Source organism: Panthera uncia, assembly GCF_023721935.1.
Source record: "Panthera uncia isolate 11264 chromosome B3 unlocalized genomic scaffold, Puncia_PCG_1.0 HiC_scaffold_1, whole genome shotgun sequence".
Taxonomy (NCBI): domain Eukaryota; kingdom Metazoa; phylum Chordata; class Mammalia; order Carnivora; family Felidae; genus Panthera; species Panthera uncia.
The window spans coordinates 61,170,839-61,187,995 of NW_026057582.1; the positions used below are offsets into that span (position 1 = coordinate 61,170,839).

The 17,157-nt window shown below is 38.5% G+C and overlaps 1 pseudogene; it reads left to right on the forward strand.

Moving 5' to 3' along the window:
- Positions 1-1,457: 1,457 nt before the first annotated feature.
- On the forward strand, positions 1,458-15,230 carry LOC125910322 (ferritin heavy chain-like; annotated as a pseudogene).
- The last annotated feature ends 1,927 nt before the right edge of the window (positions 15,231-17,157 follow it).

A 17,157-nucleotide genomic window follows, 5' to 3' on the forward strand; every position in this document is an offset into this window, starting at 1 on the left:
GTGCCAGGGCTTGTGCCTGAGTCTCTCCTTGCAGCCACTAGGCAGCTTTTTAACCACGTGGAGCCCTCTCCCAAGCGGTGGACCAAATGAAAACAATAAAGCTTTCTGCAGCAAAAAAAAAAAAAAAAGTAAACATTAAAAATTTTTAAAAATAAAATAAAATAGTGCAATTTTCATAGCCTGGGTGTGTGTAATAGGACCCATGCACAATGGCATCTATGATGTGCCAAATAAATGAGTTCACAAAATGCACACTATAAATTAAACAATCATAGAAAACACAGTGCCAACTTCTCCCCTAGTAATCTTAAATTCAGATGCCTGTGTTTGTCATTTTTTTAAATATTTATTTATTTTTGAGACAGAGAGAGACAGAGCATGAGCGGGGGAGGGTCAGAGAGAGGGAGACACAGAATCCAAAGCAGGCTGCAGGCTCTGAGCTGTCAGCACAGAGCCCAACACGGGGCCCGAACTCACAGACTATGAGATCATGACCCAAGCTGAAGTCAGATGCCCAACCGACTGAGCCACCTAGGGGTCCCTGTGTTTGTCATTATAGCAAACACTTTGTCTCTTTTAATTGTTTCCTTTTTTTTTACCATGTACATGTATTCTCTATTACCATTCCTCCATCCACCTCGCTCCCACCAAATCTGTACCCGTAATGATACTTTTTTCTTTCAGGGAACTATCCAAGTTTGCAAAAGTTGACAAGAGGCATATCTCTTCAGCAAGAATAGGTCAGAAAAAGAAATTACTATATTGAATTAATTTCAGATGATGTAAAGACCGAAATGGGAAAAGCAAAAGTCTTAAATGATTAGAAACCCATTGGGAGACTCTGACATCCAGACATAAACAAGATCCAAAACACAAAACATACAGAAAAATATTCATAAATTCAACTACATTAACACATAAAGCTTCTAAATAACAACAGTGACCATTTTAAAAAGTTAAGAAAAAGCTACAGACTGAGAGATGATATTTAGGAATGTAGATTAGCACAATTACTTTCAAGGCAATTTGTCTACATTTCATAAAGTTGGAAATACACATATCCTATACCCCAGCAATCCTACTGTAAAATGTATAGCTGGAACAGTAATTCTCAAACTTTAGCTTGTGTCAGAACCACTGGGGAGCTTGTGAAAATACAGTTTGTGGAGTCCCACCACCAGTTTCTGATTGAGTAAACCTGGGTGAAGGCCCTAGAATTTGCATTTCTAACAAGTTCCAGATGATATTGATGCTCTTGCTGCTGATTCAGGCACTACATTTTGCGGATCACTGCCCCCAAAGAAACCTCATACCTGCACTTAAGGGGACGCATGCAAAAAAATGTTCACCACAGGATTGTGCACAGTTGTGACAAACTAGAAACCAACAATAAGGAAATGGATGGATAAATGTATATTCAAGCAGGGCAGTTAAATGAATGAACAACACGTATCGATATGAATAATTCTCAAATCCTAATGGTGAGGGGAAAAAACAAGTTGTAAAAGAATATATTCAAGATACCAATAAGGTAAATCTTATACAACAGTCTACTGTTGTATGTGTACATTCACATGTACCAAAAGTACAAAAGCAGGGATAGCAAAGATACATGTTAGTGAGGGGTTAAGGGAATTGAGAATGGGAAGGGGTTCAAAAGGAGTCTCGCTGTATCTGTGATCTCTTGTTTCTTTAAAACTGACCTGGAGCCCACTCCTTTCCAATTCCCTCCTCCCTACCCCAGCAGAGGGCACTGAGAAAGTGAGATCAGCCACGTGTCTGGAGGAGAACTGCAAAGCATGTTTCAATGGGAGCATCCCTCTCTGCACAGCAAAATGATACAGGATTGAGAATGATCTATTTCACTACTTTTCATTTATTTTTTCCTGGTTTTCTCTTTTTTAATATTTTTTAATGTTTATTCTTTTTTTTTTTTTTTCTTTTTTGAGAGAGAGACACAGAGCACGAGCAGGGAAGGGGCAGAGAGAGAAGGAGACAGAATCTGAAGCAGACTCCAGGCTCTGAACTGTCAGCACAGAACCTGATGCGGGGCTCAAGCACATGAACCTCGAGATCATGACCTGAGCCAAAGTTGGACGCTCAACTGACTGAGCCACCCAAGTGCCCCAGTGTTTTGGTTTTTTTTCCTGGTTTTCCAAACAAACTTAGACATCAGTACCTGCCTATATGGACAGAAGGAAGGAAGGAAGGAAGGAAGGAAGGAAGGAAGGAAGGAAGGAAAGGATGGATCACACCAGCACTTATTAGAAGGATAATGCCTCTCTTTAGAGAATAGATATATTTTATCATCATGGTGTGTGAGAGGCACAGTGGGAGCCACAAAATCAATAATAACACCAACTTATATTTCCATAGTACCTTTCCGTTTCCAAGCTGTTTCACTGGGAGTAGAAAATAGACAGTTATATAAAGTAAGAGAAATGCAATGTACCCTGTTATGACTACCATAGGTTTGGGCTCTGATGAAAAAAATTCCTTCTTCCTTTGAATGTGAAGAGGTTCAGGGCATGTTAACCCCAAAATATGCTGCTTTGACATATAGACTATTTTGAGTTAAAGGCACTGGAAAACAGTGAATATAAGAAAAAGACTCTGACTTTCCTTCTGGTTCTTAAAAGCAGGAGATGAAATTCCCATGCACAGATGTCCTCCCAATGCAAAAAGGAAAGTAACATTCTTATCATCAAGGATGAGAAGCTGAGACCCAGAGAATCCTACACAAGCAGACCTTGTTAAAAGCATCCTCTCCCTTCAGCTGCCCCACAGTCTAGTCACTTCTGCACACTTGCCTTTGTTCAACTTTATACAAAAGCAAATAGGTTTTGCCATTTTTTGAGTCTTCATTCCTTAGGAGGGCTCATGTGTCACGTAAAACTTAACGTAAGTAGGGGCCAGTATATGAATGAATGAAGGAATCTATCTTTCTTGTGGTCTCTGTTCATCTTCCTATTTTTTAAGTTTATTTATTTATTTTTAGAGAGAGAGAGAAAGAGAGAGAGAGAGTATGTGTGTGTGTGTGTGTGTGTGTGTGTGTGTGCGCGCGTGCGTGCCTGTGAATGGGAGGGGCTGAGAGAGAGAGAGAATCCTAAGCAGTCTCCTCACTATGAATGCCGAGCCTGATGCGGGGCCGAACCCATAAACCTCGAGACCATGACCTGAGCAGAAGTCAAAAGTCAGACACCTGACTGACTGAGCCACCCAGGCACCCCTGTTCATCTTCCTATTAATATTCTCCCCACTAATTCTAGATACCCTCCAGAGGGTGGTGCACTGCCAATGTACCAAGATATTTCAATCTTTTGCTTTTAATTCAACCTCACATGCCCACTATACAAGAGGCTGCTACAGAATCTCACACTCTCTGCTACCAAACAAACATCATTTTATTTTCTCCAAAAGAAGAAACTCAAAACAGGGTCCCCTTCACATCCCATCTGCCACCAACGCTTATCACTTCTTTCCCTATAATTGTTTCAGTCTTTTTTCACTGTTTACCATTGTTAATATAGCTCAGAATAACATAACAAATTTTAACTGAATATTGCCAATACAAAGTATTTTAAATTAATCTTACTTAACCCTTAAAACTGTATAAAACTAGGTATTTATCTTAGAGAAGTGAAGCTTGTGTTCATAAAAACCTGTATGTTTATAAAAACATAAATGCTTACGGCAGTATTATTTGTAAGAGTCAAAGACTAGAAACAACTCAAATATCCCCCAGTAGGTGAATGGATACACTGCGGTACACTCATATAATGGAATACTACTCGTTAATTACTCGTTAATAAAAAAGACCTATTAACACATGCAACAACCTGGATGGGTCTTAAGAGCCTTCTACTGAGTGAAAAAGTCAATCTCAAAAGTTGACACATTGTATAATTGCATTTACATAACATTCTCAAAATGACAAAGTTATAGTGATGGAGAAGAGATTGGGTGACAGGGAGGGTGTGACTTTAAGGGATGATACAAGGGAACTTCTCTGTGGCAGTGGACCAGTTCTATATCCTGACTGTGCCAGTGGTTACACAAATCTATATATTTGAAAATTTCATAGAACTATGCAGCAAACCACCCTCCAAATCAGTATTTGTAAGAACTGTGAAATCTAAATAAAATCTGAATTATTGTTGGTATTTGCCAATGTCCACTGACTGGTTTTGATAGTGTTATCATTGGAGGAAGTGGAGTAAAGGATCCACAGGAACTTTATACTGTGTTTGCAACTTTGAGGATACAAAATTATTTTGAAATAAAAAGCTTACAATGACTATTTTATTTATTTTTTTAATGTCTATTTTTGAGAGAGAGAGAGAGAGCACATGCACAAGCAGGGGAAGGGCAGAGACAGAGGGAGACAGAGGATCCAAAGTGTGCTCCCCACTGACAGCAAAGAGCCCGACATGGGGCTCAAACTCACAAATTGTGAGATCACAACCTGAGCCGAAGTTGGAGGCCCAACCAACTGAACCACCCAGGCACAATGACCACTTTTAATTAGAAGGGCTACCAAGTAAAAAATTCACTTTGGGAAGATCCTCACTTGCAAACATTAGGGCTATATTTAATATTCTGTAGATCTGCATATTCTGAATCCTTCCAAAAACTTAATAAAAACAATGACACTCTGAATTGGTAGCTGATAATTGTGATTAATAAGAAGCAAATGTAATTTTACTAACCTGGAGCTATAGCTGCCATCAGGGTTTCCAGAATAACTGCTTCCATTGAATTGGTCTGCTTTTACTCTCCATAAGGCTAGCCTCCCCTACATCTGCTGTGCAGGAGTCACCTGGCCTGAAATGTGATTGGGCAGGGGGTGGGGCACATAAAGCTAGTACTCAAAACAGTATGGTACTGGCACAAAAATAGACACATAGATCAACAGAACAGAATATAAAGCCCATAAATAAACACAAAATTAGAAGGTCAATTAATCTTTGACAATGTTGGCAAGAATATGCAATGGGAAAAAGACAGTCTCTTCAACAAATGATGCTGGGAAAACTGGACAATTACATGCAAAAGAATGAAACTGGACCACTTTTTTACACCATACACAAAAATAAGCTCTCACATTAAGGACCTAAATGTGAGACAGGAAACCATCAGAATCCGAGAACACAGTATAGGCAGTAATTTCTCCAACATTGGCCATAACAACATTTTTCTAGTTATGTCTCCCGAGGCAAGAGAAATAAAAGCAAAAAGAAACTCTGGGACATCAAATAAAAAGCTTCTACATCAAAGAAAACAATAAACAAAACTAAAAGACAACCTACAGAATGGGTGAAGACATTGGCAAACAACATAGCTGATAAAGGGTTAGTATACAAAAATATAAAGAACTTCTACAACTCAGGGTGCTGCTTAAGCCTGCTTATGCTCTGTTTCTCTCTCTCTCAAAAATAAACATTAAAAAAATAATAATTAAAAAAAGAACATACAACTCAACACCAAAAAAACTCCCATATAATCCACTTTAAAAGTGGGCAAAAGACATGAACAGACATTTCTCCAAAGAAGACATTCAGATGGCCAACAGACACACAAAAAAAGATGCTGAACATCACTCATCATCAGAGAAATGCAAATCAAAACTACAGTGAGAGGGGCATCTGGGTGGCTCAGTCAGTTAAGTGTCCAGCTTCAACTCAGGTCACTATCTCGCAGTTTGTGAGTTTGAGTCCCACATCTGGCTCTCTGATGCCAGCGTGGAACCCACTTTGGATCCTCTGTTTTCTTCTCTCTGCCCCTCCCCCACTTGAGTGTGCACACATTCTCTCAAAAATAAAATAAGCATTAAAAACAAAAACTACAATGAGATATCACCTCACACCTGTCAAAGTGGCTAAGATCAAAAACACAAAAAACAACAACTATTGGCAAGGATGTGGAAAAAGTAACCCTGTGCACAGTTGGTGGGGATTCAAACTAGTACAGCCACTGTGGAAGACAGTATGAATATTCCCTCAAAAAGGTAAAATAGAACTACATTACAATACAGTATCACACTACTGGGTATTTACCCAAAAAATACAAAAACACTAATTCAAAGGGATATCTACACCCCTATGTTTATTGCAGCATTATTTACAATAGCCCAGTTACGGAAACAGCCCAAGTTTCAAGATAATTGAAATTTTCAATTATTCAAGATAAATGAATAAAGAAGATGTGAGATAGATACACACACACACACACACACACACACACACACACAATGGAATACTATTCAGCCATAAAAATGAATGAAAGCTTGCCATTTGTAACAACATGGATAGATCCAGAGAGTAAAATTCTAAGCAAAATAAGCCAGTCAGAGAAAGACAAATATCATATGATTTCACTCATATGTGTAATTTAAGAAACAAAACAAATGAGCAAAGAGGGGGAAAAAAGAGAGAGACAAACCAAAAAACAAACTGTTGACTATAGAGAACAATTGGATGTTTACCAGAGGGGAGGTGGGTAGGGGGATGGGTGAAATAGGTGGAGGGGATTAAGAGTACACTCACTTATCTTGAGGGGAGCCTGAGTGGCTCAGTCAGCTGAGCATCTGACTCTTGATTTCAGCTTGGGTCATGATCCCGGGGTTGTGGGATCAAGCCCTGTGTCGGGCTCTGAGCTGAGCATGGGGCCTACTTGGGATCCTCTCTCTCCCCCTCTGCCCCTCTCCCCAACTCATTCTCTCTCTCTAAAATAAAAAAAAATAAATTAAAAAAAAAAAGAGTATTCTATCTTGATGAGCACTGAGTGATACATGGAACTGTTGAGTCACTATATTTTATACCTGAAACTAATAAAACACTATGTTAACTGGAACTAAAATTAAAAAAATAAAGTGTACAACATGATGATTTATGTATGCAATGTGAAAGGGGAAATAAGTTAACTTTTGTAATTTGGTTTTATGTCATTTATAATTTGATTTGATGTCATTTAAAAATTTCCCTTTGAGAAGGAACAAGTTTAAAAAAAAAAATCAAGGCTGAAAAAAGGATTCTGGGAACATAGTAGATAAGAAGCACCAGAAATCTGTCTCCTAACCTAGACAACAACTACACTGGTAGAATCTGTCTGATGTAACTATTTTGGAGCTCTGGAGTCTACTAAAGGTTTGAACTTACAGGGAAATGCCTGGATAGCAAACAGGTTAATTTGGGTCCATTTAGACTCTCAGTTCAATAGCAGCTGCACATCCTTTACCCTCCAGCCCTACAGGCAGACAGCTCTATGGGCATTCCTGCAGCAGCCTGCATACAACTATGGAAGCCAGTGTTTGCAATAAGGATTTTGTCTTCCAAATACTGGGGATCTGTACCCTGGTTCCCTAATCGCTGCATCTGATCACACAGGTGCAGACACAGAGATGGACAGCTATTATTGCATTGCCCCGTGGACCCCCTCACCTCACATTGTTGCAAGCCTCTCCCCATCTGACTGAAGCAACTTCAATGAAATTTAGAGGACTAGACCATCTCCCCGCCCCCCCCTCCCCCCGCCCTGCCACCTCTTCATTTTCTTCTTTTTCCCATTTTGGGAGTCAGACATTAAAGACTAAGGCATTCAGGGGCACCTAGCTGGCTCACTCAGAAGAGCATGTGACTCTTGACCTCGGGGTTGTGGGTTCAAGCCCCATGTTGGGTGTAGAGATTACAAAATTAGAAAGGCATCATATAGGGGCACCCGGGTGGCTCAGTCAGTTAAGTGTTTGACTTCGGCTCAGGTCATCATCTCACAGTTTGTGAGTCTGCGGCCCACATCAGGCTCACTGCTGTCAGCACGGATCCTACTTTAGATCCTCTGTCAACCCCTCTCTCTCTGCCCCTCCCTGCGCACAGTCTCTCTCTCTCTCAAAAATAAATGAACATTAAAAAAAGGAAATGAAAAAGAAAGTCACCATATGTCCCCAGAGAAAAGCACAGACTCAAAAAATGACCTGAGAGCACCTTAATTCTATACTGCAGGCTGACCCTTCACAGAGAAAGCCTACAATTTTTTTTAATGTTTATTTATTTTGAGAGAGAGAGAGAGAATATGAGCAGGGGAGGGTCAGAGAGAGAGAGAATCCCCACAGGCTCCATACTCAGCGCAGAGCCAAACACAGGGCTTGATCTCATGACCATGAGATCATGACCTGAGCCCAAACCATGAGTCGGACACCTAACCAACTGAGCCACCCAGGCACCCCAGCCTACAAGTTTTCTGAAAAGCAAAACAAAACAAAGCCAAAAGCCAAAATATCTTGGGAAAGGAAGAGAATCTGATTTCCAGAGTTAGGCCATATCATTAGATTCAAATATTCATGTTTTCAACAACAACAACAACAACAACAAAAACCCACAAGGCATACAAAGAAACAGGAAGAGGAAAAAAACTACACCAACAGACCTGTCTCAATAGGTGGACCTACTACACAATGTCTGAACAAAGTAGACATATCAATATGGAGATGATTACCCCATCTAATCCCCATCGTAACCAAAAGAAACCAAAAAGAGATTCTAGAGCCCAAAAGCACAATAACTAAAATAAAATTTTCAGAGATGGATTTGAGCAGGCAGAAGAAAGAATTAGCAAATTTGAAGAAAGAACAATGGAAACTATCGAGTCTGAGGAATGGAAAGAAAAAAGATTAAAGGAAAATGAACAGAGTCTACCATCAAGCAAACCATCACACACAGTGTGGGAGTCTCAAAATAAGAAAGAGAAAGGAGAAGAGATTATTTAAAGAAATAAGGGCTGAAAACTTGCCAAATTTGATGAGCTATGAATATAAACACCCAGCAAGCTCAACAAATTCCAAGTAGTATGAAATCAAAAGAGACCCACACCAAGATACATTGTGATCAATCTATTGAAAGAAAAAGAACAAGAGAGAATCTTAAACACACCAAAAGAGAAGTAACTCATCATATCAGGGACCCTCAATGACATTATTCACAGATTTCTCATCAGATACCGTGAGAGCCAGAAGGCAGTGGACTGAAATATTCAAAGTGCTAAATGAAAAAATTGTGAACCAAGAATCTTGTATCTGGCAAAAGTGTCCTTCAAAAATGATACAGCCTCAGATGAGGGAATTTGTTACCACTAGGCCTACCCTGCAGGAAATGTTAAAGGGAGTCCTGCAGGTTGAAATGAAAAGACATTAGCCTATAACTCAAAGCTGTGTGAAGAAATAAAGATATTGTGAAGGCAAATATGTGGGCAACTATAAAACCAGTGTCATCTGCAAAAAATGGTTCGTAACTCTACTTTTTGCTTTCTACATGATTTAAGAGAATAATACATTTTTAAGATTTTATTTTTAAGTAATCTCTACACCCAACATAGGGCTCAAACTTACAACCCCAAGATCAAGAGTTGCAAGCTCCACTGACTGAGTCAGCCAGGCACCCCAAGAATACTACATTAAAAAAAACCAAAACAATCATTAATCTAAAGCTCATATTCTTATAACTGATTTATAATTCCACATTTTATTTCCTACACAACTGACTAATACATTATAAATAACAATTATTAGTTTATGGTTTGGGACACACAATGTATAAAGATGGATCCTGTGACATCAATAACTAAAAGTAATGGGGAGGGAGCTATATAGGAGCACAGTTTTTGTACGTTATTAAAGTTAAGCCGGCATAAATTGAAATTAGAATGTTTATAACTTTAAGCTGTCAAATCTAATTCCCATGGTAACCACAAAGAAAATAGTTACAGAATATACACAAAAGAAGAAGGGAATTAAGGCATTTTACTACAAAAAATATCAGCTAAACACAAAAGAAAACAGTAATGCAGGAAATAAGGGACAAAAAAAAGCTATTAGGCATACAAAAACACATAGCAAAATGACAGGAGTTCCTCTTTATCAGTTATTACTTCAAATGTAAATAGATTAAACTCTCCAATCAAAATACAAAGGTTGACAGAATGGACTTAAAATAATGATTTAGCTCTATGCTCTCTACTGTAGATTCATTTTATTTTATTTTTTTAAGAGACTCACTTTAGATCCAAAGACACAAATAGGTTGAAAGTGAAAGGATTAAAAAAAAGTCTTTCTATGCAAATAGTAGCCAAACCAAAGCAGAGGTGGCTATACTAATATTGGACAAAATAGACTTTGTAAAAAGTTTATTTATTTATTTATTTATTTATTTATTTATTTATTTATTTATATGAAGAGAGCACGTGCAGGGGGAGTAGAGGGGTGGGGGAAGGGAGAGAATCCCAAGCAGGCTCTGCACTGTCAGCATGGAGCCCAATGCGGGGCTCAAACTCATGAACCATGAGAATGTGACTTCACTTGATCTTAGCCAAAAGGCCAAGAAGTGATTCCGTGAGAACGTGACTTGAGCGGAAATCAAGAGTTGGAGGTTTAACCAACTGAGCCGCCGGGCACCCCCCAAAATAGGCTTTAAATTTTTAAAAGTTTGCAAGATGGGGTGCCTGCGTGGCTCAGTCGGTTAAGCATCCAACTTCAGCTCAGGTCAAGATCTCCAGGTTCATGAGTTCAAGCCCCTCTTTGGACTGTGTTGACAGTTCAGAGCCTGGAGCCTACTTTGGATTCTATGTCTCTCTCTCTGCTCCTCCCCTGCTTGCACTCTGCACTCTGTCTCTCTCTCTCTCAAAAATAAATAAACATTTAAAAAGCTTGCAAGAGTCAAAGAAAGACGTTATGTATTAGTAAGTGGTTGAATACAATAAGAGGATAACAATTGTAAACATTTATGCCCCTAATAATGAAAATCAAAATATATAAAGCAGAAACTGACAGAATTGAAGGGGAAAGTGGAAGTTCCACAATAATAGTTGGAGACTTTAATACCTTATTCTTAATAATAGAACAAATAGAAGATAATTAAAGGGAGGATTTGAACACAATAAATCAAATAGATCTGAAAGGCATATATAGAACACTCTACCCAACAACAGTGTACACATTCTCCTTAAGTGCACATTGGACATTTTCCAGGATAAGCTATATGTTAGGCCACAGATGAAGCTTCAAAATACTTTAAAAGATGGATAGCATACAAAATATCTTCTCTCATCACAAGATGAAGTTAGAAATCAGTAACAGAAGGAAAACTGGAACGTTAATAAATTTATAGAAATTAAACAACACACTCTCAAATAACCAATGAATCAAAAATGAAATCACAAAGGACATTTTCTAATTTCTAATTTCTAATTTTCTAATAGTTAGAAACTAATGAAAATGAAAACACAACATACCAAAACTTATGGGACACAGCAAAAGGATTGTTAAGGGGGAAATTTATAGCTATAAATGTTTATATTAAAAAAACAAGAAAGATCTCAAATCAATAACCTAACTTAACAACCTAAGAAACTAAGAAACAAAGTAACAATAAACTCAAAGCTAGCTGAGGAGAAGATAATATAGAGCATAAATGAATGCAATAAAGGGTAAGAGTAATAAATGTAATAAACAATGGAGAAAATCAATAAAACCAAAAGTTGGTTTTTCAAAAATATCAGCAAATCGATATACCTTTAGCTAGATTGAATAGGAAAAAAGAGAAGACACAAATTATTTAAAAAAAACAAAAAAATAAAAATAAATGAAAGTGGGGATATTACTGCTGAATCTACAGAGATAAAAATTATTATAAGAGAATACTATGAGCAACTATATGCCAACAAATTCAATAACCTAGATGAAGTGGACAAATTCCTAGAAAACATGAAAACTGCCAAGTCTAAATAAGAAATAGAAAATCTGAATAGACCTGTAACAAATAAGGAAATTGAATCAGTAATCAAAAACCTCCCCCAAAATAAAAGCATTAGCCCTGATGGCTCCGTGGTGAATTCTACCAAACATTTAAAGAAGAGCTAATACCAATCCTTCTCAAACTTTTGAAAGAACTGAAGAGGGGAGAACACTTCTAATCTCATGAGATCAGCATTTCTGTGATACCAAAGCCAGTCAATGACACTACAAAAAAAGAAAACCACAGACTATTATCTCTTATGAGCATTGACGCAAATGTTCTCAAGAAATACTAGCAAACCAAATTCGACAGCATTTTTGGTCAAAATTTTCTTTAAATTCTTGTTAGTTAACATATAGTATAATGATGATTGCAGGAATAGAATTTAGTGATTCATCACTTACAGGTAACACCCAATGTTCATTACAGCAAGTGTCCTCTTTAATGCCTATCACCCATTTACACATTTACCCCACCCATCTCCCTCCATCAGTCTTCAGTTTGTTCTCTATCTTTGTGAGGCTCTTATAGTTTGCTTCCCTCTCTCTTTTTTTTTTTTTTTGCTGCTTCCCATATGTTCATCTGATTGTTTCCCGAATTCCACATATGAGTGAAATCATACAGTATTTGTCTTTCTCTGATGGACATATTGAGCTTAGCATAATACACTCTAGCTCTATCCATACCATTGCAATTGGCAAGATTTCATTATTTTTGATGGCTGAGTAATATTCCATTGCATATTTGTGTATATACTACATCTTCTTTATCCATTCATTAGTCGATAGACATTTGGGCTCTCTCCATAGTTTGGCTATTGTTGATAATGCTGCTATAAACATCAGGGTGCACGTATCCCTTTGAATCTGTATTTTTTGCATCCTTTGGATAAATACCTAGTCGTGCAATTGCTCGGTTGTAGGGCAGTTCTATTTTTAACTTTTTGAGGAAACTCCACATCAAATTCAACAGCATAATAAAAGGATAATACATCATTGCCAAGTGGGAATTATTCCTGGAATTCAAGGAGGGTTTAACATAAAAAAATTGATCAGTATAATACACCATATTAACAGAATGAAGGAAAAAACCCTTCATGATCATCTCAATTGATGCAGCAAAAGCATTTGATAAAAATTCAACATTCTTTTAGGATAAACACACACACACACGCACACGCACACACACACCAAACTAGGAGAAAGAAAGAACAAAAGAACATCTAAATCAGAAAGAAATAAGTAAAATTATCTCTATTCACAGATAATGTGATCTTATATGTAAAAAACCTTAAATATTTCACAAAAAAAATTGATAGAATAAATTAATTCAGCAAAACAGCAGGATATAAAGTACACACAAAAATCAGTTGAATTTCTATACACTAATATTGAACAAACTAAAAAGGAAATTAAAAAAAAAAACAGTTCTACTGGGGCACCTGGGTGGCTCAGTTGGTTAAGTGTTTGACTCTTGATTTTGGCTCAGGTCATGATCTCTCAGTTCGTGGGATCAAGCCCCATGTTGGACTCCGTGCTGGCAGCTTGGAGCCTGCTTGGGATTCTCATTCTCTCTCTCTCTCTCTCTCTCTCTCTCTCTCTCTCTCTCTCTCTTCCCCTGTGTGTGCCCCTCCCCTGCTCTCTCTTTCTCTCTCAAAAGAAATAAATAAACTTCTAAAAACTAAATAAAAAATAAAAATAGGGGCACCTGGGTGTCTCAGTCGGTTTAGCATCCAACTCTTGATTTTAGCTCAGGTCATGATCTTGTGGTTCTGATTCATGAGATCAAGTTCCGCATCCCCTGCTTGGGATTCTCTCTCTCCCTCTCTCTCTGCCCCTCCCCACCCCCCCCACACACACACACTCTCTCTCTCTCTCTCTCTCAAAATAAAAAACAAATAAATAAAAATTAAAAAAAAACAGTCCTACTTATAATAGCATCAAAAAGAGTAAAATACGTAAGAATTAGCTACCTAAGGAGATAAAAGACTTATACAATGAAAACTAAAAGACATTACTGAGATTAAAGACATAAATAAATTGAAACATATCCCATGCTCATGAATTAGAAGAGTTAATATGGTTAAAATATCCTTACTACTCAAAATGATCTATAGGCTCAATGTAATCCCTGTCAAAATACCAATGACATCTTTTGCAGAAATAGAAAAAAATGATCCTAAAATTCATATGGAATTTCAAGGGACCCAGAATAGCTAAAACCATCTTGAAAAAGAACAAAATTGGAAGTCTCCTACCTCCTGATTTCAGAACTTACTGTAATACTACAGTAATCAAAACAGGGTGGTAGTGGCATAAAGATAGACATAGAGACCAATGGAACTGAATAGAGAGCCCAGAAATAAATCTTCTCATATATATGGACAACTGATTTTTGACAAGGGTGCCAAAGCCTTTTCCCCATTCAATGGGGAAAGGATGGTCTTTCCAACAAATGGTGATGTGAAAACTGGACATCCACGTGCAAAAGAATGATCTTGGACTCTTACCTAACACCATATACAAAAATTAAGTCAAAATTGACCACCAACCTAAACATAAAACTCTTAGAAGAAAACATGGAGCAAAAGCTTCCTGACATTGGATTTGACAACGATTCCTGGATATGACACCAAAGGCCCAAGCAACAAAAGACAAAATAGACAAGTAAGACTTCAAGAAAATGTCAAACTTTTCTGCATCAAAGGACACTTTGAACAGCCTTTCCTGAGAGTTGCCATGGTTTCCTGCTTTGACAGTGCCTAGAGGGAAAAGGCGCTAATCCAAACCCCCGCTGGCTGCTCAGAGCCAGCCCTGGGCACTGCCTCACAGTTTCAAACTGCCCCAAGGCCATCACCCCTCTCCAACGGGGGGGGGGGGGGGGGGGGGGCAGCTGCTGTTGCCTCTCTTTAGCTGCTCACTGTGACCTCCTCGTCTCCCACACCGATGGGCTGCAAATACCACCAGGACTCAGAGGCCACTATCCACTGCCAGATCAACCTGAAACTCTACACCTCCTACATCTACCTATCCATGTCTTACTACTTTAACCTCAGTGATGTGGCTTTGAAGAACTTCAACAAATATTTTCCTCACCAATCTCATGAAGAGAGAGAAAAAGCTGAGAAACTGATGAAGCTGCAGAACCAATGACCACATCCTCCTTAAGGCTATCAAGAAACGGGACCAGAAAGGACTGGGAAAACAGGCTGAATGCAATGGAGTATGCATTTTACTTGGAAAGCATGAATCAGTCACTACTGGTAATGGCCAGAATGGCCACCGACAAAAAGCCCTACTTGTGTGACTTCACTGAGACTCATCACCTGAATTAGCAGGTAAAATCCACCAAAGAATCGGATGACCACATAACCATCTTGTACAAGAATCTGGCACTGCAGAGTGTCTGTTTGACAAGTACGCACAGACAGACAGTGATAACAAGAGCTAAGACTTAGGCTGAGGGTAACTTCCCTGGTCATAGCCACAGAGGTGACTTCCTGGTCACCAAGGTAGTGCATGCATGTTGGGGTTACCTTTACCTTTTCTATAGGTCTTACCAAAATGAATACTTAGGTTCTTTCATTTGTACCATTGCTTCAAATAAAGCAATTTGGTACTCCCTCCAAAAATGAGACTTTTGTGACAGAATGAAAAGGCAATCCCTGGAATGGGAGAAAATATTTGCCAACTATATACCTGCTAAGGGATTAATGTCCAAAATACAGGGGTGCCTGGGTGGCTCAGTCGGTTGAGCGTCCGACTTCGGCTCAGGTCATGATCTCGCGGTCCGTGAGTTCGAGCCCTGCGTCGGGCTCTGTGCCGACGGCTCAGAGCCAGGAGCCTGTTTCAGATTCTGTGTCTCCCTCTCTCTCTGACCCTCCCCCGTTCATGCTCTGTCTCTCTCTGTCTCAAAATAAATAAACGTTAAAACAAAATACATAGAGAACTGTAAAACTGAACAACAAAGAAACAAATAACCTGATTCGGGGGCACCTGGATGACTCAGTTAGTTGACTGGCTGACTTCAGCTCAAGTCATGATCTCACGGTCCATGGGTTTGAGCCCCGCGTCGGGCTCTGTGCTGGCAGCTCGGAGCCTGGAGCCTGCTTTGGATTCTGTGTCTCCCTCTCTCTCTGCTCCTCTCCTGCTTTTGCTCTATCTCTCTCTGTCTCTCAAAAATAAATAAATGTTTAAAAAAATTTTTTAAATAACCTGATTCAAAAATGGGCAAAGGACTTAGATAGACATTTCTTCAAAGAAGATATTCAAATGGACTGTAAGCGCATGAAAAGATGCTTAACATTATAATCATTAGGGAAATGTAAAGCAAAACCACAGTGAGATAGCCCTTCAAATCTATTGGGATAGCTACAATGAAAAAATGTAAGGGGTGCCTAGCTGTCTCAGTCAGTAGAGCATGCAACTCTTAATCTCAGGGTTGTGAGTTTGAACCCCATACTGGGAGTGGAAGATACTTAAAATAACTTTTTAAAATTTGAAATAAAAAATGTTGGTAGGGATGTGGATAAATTGGAACCCTTGTGCACTGTTGGTGTGAATGTAAAATGGTGCAGCCGCTGTGGCAAACAGTATGGCAGTTCCACAAAAGATTAAAAATAGATGTAGCATATGATTCAGCAATTCCACTGATGGGTACACACCTAAAAGAATCGAAAGCAGGGGCTCAAAGATATATTTGCACACCCATGTTCATAGCATCATTATTCACAATAGCTAAATCAACTCAACGGTCCATAACATGGAAGCAACCCATCGGTCCATAAACAGATAAATAAGCAAAATGTGGTATACACTTATAATGGAATATTCAGCCTTAACAAAGAAGGAAATTCTGATATATGCTACACATGGATGAACCCTGAGAACATTATGCTAAGTGAAACAAGACAGCCACAAAAAGACTAATGCTATATGACTCCATTTATATGAGGTACCTAGAGTAGTCAAAATCATAGGGACAGAAAGTAGAATGGTGGTTTCCAGGGGCTAGGGAGATGGGGAATAGGGAGTTATTGTTTAATGGGTATGAAACTTCCGTTTTGTAAGATGAAAAGAGTTCTGGAGATGGATCGTGGTGATAGTTGCTCAACAATACAAACATAACTAATACCACTGAACTGCACACTTCAACATGATTCGGATGACAATTTTTATCTTTTGAATATTTTACCAAAAATTTTTGAAAAAAAGTCAGGGCTAATTCAGTCCAAATCCAGTATGCACATATGTAGACTTTAGTCTTTATGTTTTTAAGTTTCTATGCAGTTAGTAAATTAAGCAACTAATTTGATTTGCCACCCCTCTATTACCTCTCACGTCCCAGGGGCATAGATTTTACAAATCAAGCTTCCCTA